This window comes from Panthera pardus, unplaced genomic scaffold, assembly GCF_024362965.1.
Source record: "Panthera pardus isolate Hobbes unplaced genomic scaffold, ASM2436296v1 HiC_scaffold_27, whole genome shotgun sequence".
Lineage (NCBI taxonomy): Eukaryota > Metazoa > Chordata > Mammalia > Carnivora > Felidae > Panthera > Panthera pardus.
The window spans coordinates 93,116,887-93,123,231 of record NW_026526843.1 but is presented as its reverse complement, the minus strand read 5'-3'; the positions used below and the strand labels follow the sequence as shown (position 1 = coordinate 93,123,231).

Sequence of the window (6,345 nt, the reverse complement as noted above, 5' to 3'; positions counted from 1 at the left end):
GAGAGAGAGGAGAGTGTGAGCAGAAGAGGGGCAGAGAGAAAGGAAGAGAGAGAATCTTAAGCAGGCTTCACACTCAGCCCTGAGCCCTATGTGGGGCTCAGTCCCACAAACTATGAGATCATGACCTGAGCCGAAATCAAGAATCGGACGCGTAATCAACTGAGCCACCCAGGCACCCCACAAATCTCTTACTCTTAAATCTGATAAACAGTAATAAATGTGTGAACAACATCATTTATAAACTTAGATTCTTAAGCTAATCAAACTTCCTATAAAAGAAGTAACATTTGAAAAATACCAAAGAAGGGTATAAATCTCCCAGTCACCCTTGTACAATAGGAACACACAGATGTTATATAATGTTTTCCTCCAATCCCACTCCTGCCTTTCACTATTTCAAACGTTGACTTCCCTCTTCAACAACCAAGTGAAGAATCTGCCTCCAACCTCACTAGGGGTGGGAGGAGCTGCAGGATCTGGCACTGGAACATGCAGTAAACATGCAGGGTTCCATGGCAATGGAACATGGCAATACTGCCAGCCCTGGCTCCAACTGTGGTCCAGCCTCTCTCTTCCTCATCTCTCAAAGCCTCCACATACTGGAATTGGAAGCACCTAGGGTTGTCTGTTCCAATGGATCTTGGCCAAAAACTCTAGCACTTTCATCATTCTGGTTTCAATAGGGGCCCTTGGGCTCCACAGGAATTTATAGTGCGGAGGATCACTATTGGGCACCAGCTGGTATTCCAGGTACTTTTCTTTCCCCAAGCTTCTGATGAATCTATTGGGTTCTTAAAGACAAAGTGCTTTTTCCCAGAATAAATACTCATCATATTCAGCAATTCCCAGTTTTCCTCCTCAGTTACATCCTTGCCTTTGAAGGAGATAGCTCCCAGGATAATTATCAGGAGGCCAGTCTTGGACATGCCCTCTTCACCACTCAGCCTTCCATCCTAGGTGAGGTCCAGTTTGTTAACAAGAGCATAGCAGTGGCTGGTGGGGTTCACTTCCCTCACATCAATGCCAGAGACCAGTTCTGTGCAGTCGGAGGCTCTCCTGAGGATCTCAGGGAAGTGGCCTTTGTACTTTTTGATGACATTCTTCTGCATGTCTGCCTTTCTGATGGGCTCATTCATTTGATACTAGAGCAGCAGGAAATTGACTAACAATTCCACGTGTTCACCTATAGGATTTACGGGCAAGTTCTCAGTGTCTGGCAGGGATTGCAAAGTGCTTGGGTTTTCCATCTCTTGGCTGCTGGAGCTCTCATCTGGTTTTGCTCAGTGAGATGGCTGTGATGACAGTGGAAGAGGAGTAGGAACTCTGAGGACCCTGGGAAGTACTTACTGTGTGTCCCAGGAGTAGAAACCTCCTCCATGGGGCAGGGGATCAGCAAAGAGGAGGAGGAAGCAGCCTCACTCTCAGCCACTGGAACCTGTGCACCCTCCAGGCCCTGGGTCTCATCATAAACCTGAAATCTTGCTCGTGTGGGAAGTATGGACTCTTATCCCATGAGGCGTGATGACTGGTGTTGGTGGTAGCACACCGGAACATCAGCAAGAGGGTGGGCAAAGAAGGCCCACAGCCTAGGAGACAGATGGAGGATATGGCAAACTTAACCATAACAGCTCTTATGGACACCATCTCCACAGGTCTTCTCCTGAGGGCAGTGCTCTAGAGCCTCACAGGTCGCCTGTCCTGAACCACCCGTTTCATAATAACCTGATAGAAGAAGTGATAAGGCTCCTCAGGGTGAAGCCAGCCATCTCAGACTGAACATTCTTAGGGCTTATGGTAGGGCAAGCGAGGGTGAAGGTCTATGGGGTCCCTTCTTTTCTGAGGTGTGTCATCTTAGCCCTCACTACGGGTCTTCACCTTGACTCCTGGCATGGATAGGAACATTTCTCTCCTGTACTAGGGCTGCTCCCCTTAGACTAAAGCAATCTCTAATCTGAGACCCCTGAGTAAGAAGTCAGGGAGTGCCTAATCATAACAGATTTACCCAGAGCTTCCTCGGTCTAACAGCAGGGGTGGGACCTGGGGTGGGTGGTCCCCTCAGTCCTCAGAGCATTCACCTTGACCCCTGCAAGGTGCTAGGTCACTTCCCCTCTGTTAACCTGAGGCCAAGCCCCCTCAGGCCAGGCCTCACTTCTCCTTAATTAATCATAATTAAGATCCTCACGTGAACTCTGACAGAACCTGGGAATCTTCTATTTGCAGACCTGAGGCTACTCCCTTGGACCAGGCCTCCACAACCCTGAGGCCTGCGACTCCTGAGGAGAAACTCAGGGGCACCACTTGTGTCCATCTCTGTAAAGCTTTCCAAGGCTGACAAGAGAGGTGTGGCTCTTTCTCTTTTCTGGAGGTGGACAATCCCCTCAATCCTTGGTCCAAGTCCTCAGCTGTACTTGTAGGCCTAGGACTTTTCTCTCTGCCTAACTGGGACCCATCCCTGGAGCGAGATCCTCATTTCCCTGAGATCCTCACCCTGCCCCCACAAGAAATGAGGGGGTGCCTCAGTCTGACAGTAATTCCAGACCTCAGGGCTGATAGCTGGGGCGTGGCTCTGCAGGGCTCTCTCTCTTCTAGAGTGCGTGGCCACCTTCAGCTCTCATTCAGTGTCCTTCTCTCAGCCACAGTTCTGTTGATTAATTTCTTCCTCAATTAAGATGCCTTGACTGATTAAGGAAGTAATCAATCTGTGCACATTTGTCAGACTACAACTCTCCTAGAGATTGAGTCTGAGTCCCAGGCTAGATTTTTGTTGAGGAAGCTGCAACAGAATGCATTTGTCCAGAATCACTGCTGGGCTGTCAGAGAAGACACACACACACACACACACCCTTTTCATTGGAGGTCTCTTCTCCAGCCAGACTTAAACTCTTGGGAATCTTTCTTCTAAAAGATTTACTTTCTACAGGATAGAGACTCATGTAGACATATTTTTTAAGGTAGTTTTGTCCATATCCCTTGGAAATCTTGTGATGTAATGTACTGGAAACATTATAATGTAATATGATGTAATCTAATCCAATCACATAATCTACAGTTACCAGCTATAACAATCAGCATAGGCCCACTGGGTGGATCATGCTCTTATCTGACTTCTGACTTGTAATCACTTGATAAATAATTGAATAGGAAAGTAAGAAAAAACCTTAGAAATTGTCATTTTATGGATGGGGAGTGTGGAGCACAGGGAGGTGGTGATATGTCCAAGATCACACAGTTTGTGCCAGAAGAAGGACTCACACTGACATCAGCTGTTTCCATCCTTGTACTCAGAATGACTGAGGCATTAGAGTGAGGGGTGGAGTGTTTTGCAAGTGATTTGTTACTGATAAGTTAAAATATTGAAGTGATGCTCAATGACTATGTCCTCACTATAATAATTCCAAATATAACAGTCATAACAAAATTGTCTTTTATCTTCAGTCTCCTCCCTCATTCCCACCACTATATAACCTTACAAATGTATTCTGAATGGATAGAAATGTGCTTATGACTGTTACATAAGTATAATAATAAACAGGGGGCACCTGGGTGGCTCAGCCCATTGGGCGTCTGACTTCAGCTCAGGTCATGTTCTCACAGCTTGTGAGTTCGAGCCCTGCATCTGGCTTTGTGCCGAAAGCTCAGAGCCTGGAGCCTGCTTCGGATTCTGTGTCTCCCTTTCTCTCTGCCCCACCCCTGCTCACACTGTCTCTCTCTCCTTCAAAAATAAATAAACATTAAAAAAATTAAAGAAATATATAGTAATAAAGTACATATTGATTTTCAATTTTCTCCCCCCCATTAGTAATGTATCTTAAAGCATGTACTATATCAATCTTCAGAGTGGCCCTAAAGTCTGCAAACTCAGATAACATTATTTCACTAATATTTTCCATATGGAATGTGTCCTCAATGGCATTTTATATATTTGCCAATATTTCCAGACTTTACAGGCACTCACTATATAGCATTTTTCTTTATTTGAAAAATCAAATAAATGACTAAGCTTATAATTAAAATGAATGCATAACTGTCTGAAAATTTTGTTTTGGAGTGGTGAGAGTGTTGAGATATATAATTGGCGGTCTAAGTATTGTTCATGAGAATTATATATGAAGACCAAAAGTTGAAATACAGAAACATTTTTCTGTAAATGTAACAAGTGGATTTCCAGTAATAGCTAATTTTTTGTCTTTCATTTAATAAATCTTTATTTTATGAAAGTTTTAGACCTACAGAGAAGATGTGATGATAGTACAGAGATTTCTCATATACATATGCTATAGCCGGTTTTCTCTATTATTCATATCTTCCATTAGTACGCTTGTCACAATTAATGAACCAATATTCATACATTATTATATGAAGTCCACACTTCTTCCAGATTTCCTTAGTTTTTACTGAATGTTCTTTATGTACTCCAGGATTCCATCTAGGATACCAGTTAGTCATGTCTCCTTAGACTCTTCATTAGCTGTGATAGTTCCTCAGGCTTTTCTTGTTTTGAACAACCATGACAGTGGAGAGGAGAACTTGTCAAGTATTTTGCATAATGTTCCTCAGTTGAGATTTGTCTGATATTTTCTTATCAATTTAATGATGTTTTTTTAAAAATGTTTATTCATTTTTGAGAATGACAGAGCGTGAGCAGGAGAGGGCAGAGAGAGAGAGGGGGAGACACAGAATCTGAAGCAGGCTCCAGGCTCTGACCTGACAGCACAGAGCCCATTGTAGGGCTCGGAACTCACAAACCATGAGATCATGACCTGAGTGGAAGTCAGACACTTAACTGACTGAGCCACCCAGGCTCCCCTAATGGTCTTTTAAAAAGAATCAGCTTTTGGTTTCATTGATCTTTCTCTATTTTCCTATTTTCAATGTTGTTGATTTCTGCTTTCATTTTTATTACCTTAGTTCTTCTTCTCCTTGCTTTAATTTGCTCTGCTTTCTCATTTCCTAAGGTGGAAACTTAGCTTGTTGATTTTAGATCTTTCTTGTGTTCTTATATATACATTTTACTATAAATTTCCATATGCATTGTTGCATAGCTATAGCCAGCAGATTTTGAGAAGTTCTATTTTCATTTTTACTTATTTTTAAATTATTTTAATTTCTGTTCTATTTTTCTCCTCCTTTTAAAGTTTTCTTTGCATTTCACTTGGGGAAGTTTCTGTTGATGAATCTTAAAATTTACCCTCAGATATGTTGAGTCTACTAATGAGCCAGTCAAGGGCATTTTTCCTTTTTGTTTCTGTGTTTTTGATTTCTAGAATTCGTTTTTGATTCTTTTCTTAGAGTTTCTATCTCTCTGAGTACATCATACATTTGTTCTTGTGTGTTATCTACTTTGCCCATTAAAGACCTTAATATATTACTCATATTAAATTGTTTCATAATTTCAACACCTATATCATGTGTGAATATGGTTGTGATAATTTGCTCTTTTGTGGAGTAAGAATTCTTGTGCCTTCAAAGGTCCTTCTAGCTAGACTAAGAATCAAATTGACAGGGTGTACCTGGGTGGCTCCATTGGTGGAGCTTCTAACTCTTGATTTTGACTCAGATCATGATTCCAGGGTTGTGGGATAGACCCCCCTGTGGGCTCCATGCTGAGTATGGAGCCTGCTTAGGATTCTCTCTTCCTCTGCCTCCCTCTCCCACTCCCTCCCTCCCTCTCTCTCTCTCTCTAAAATAAAAAATAAAAAAAGAATCAAATTGACATTAGATTAACAGGAGAAAAACAAATTTAATAGCGTATGTACCAGGAATACACACAGACCTAGAAATTTCAAAGACAGTCAGGCAAAATGAGATATATATGTCATCCTGAACCAAGGAGAAGAGGTAGAGGTCTGGGACTTCAGAGGAAAGGAATACAATTCACAAGGCAATAAGAAGAGCAAATGTTTGGTAATTAGATGTTTGCCTTGCCATACATTTGGGTCACTCAGATAAAATTTATCTCCATTAATAACCCTGATTCTGGGAAAGACCCCTAATTTAGATTCTTCTGTGTGGTTAAGGTAGGGAAAAGTTTCTCCTGAACTCCCAGGGTCTCACATGCCTTCAGCTCAAAATAATCCACATGCCAAAGTGGCATATTTTTGGGGTGGCTGTCCTGAACCCCTTCAGTTTTGTCTCTTCAGACTGTTTTTCTTTCTCACCTTTTGGTATGCTTTGTAATTTTTTGTGTATTGAAATGTAAATGTATTGGGTAATAAAACTTGGGTAAATAGGCTTTTAGTATGAGGATTTATATTAGTCTGGCTAAGAGGAGAGCTGTGTTAAATTTAATGTTCCTTGTAGCTATGGGTACTAGAAGCTTCAAATTCCTCTAATGTCCTTATTTTG

At 42.0% G+C, this 6,345-nt stretch overlaps 1 pseudogene; it reads right to left on the bottom strand.

Moving 5' to 3' along the window:
* Window positions 1-615: 615 nt before the first annotated feature.
* Window positions 616-1,247, bottom strand: LOC109259329 (melanoma-associated antigen B16-like; annotated as a pseudogene).
* Window positions 1,248-6,345: the final 5,098 nt, after the last annotated feature.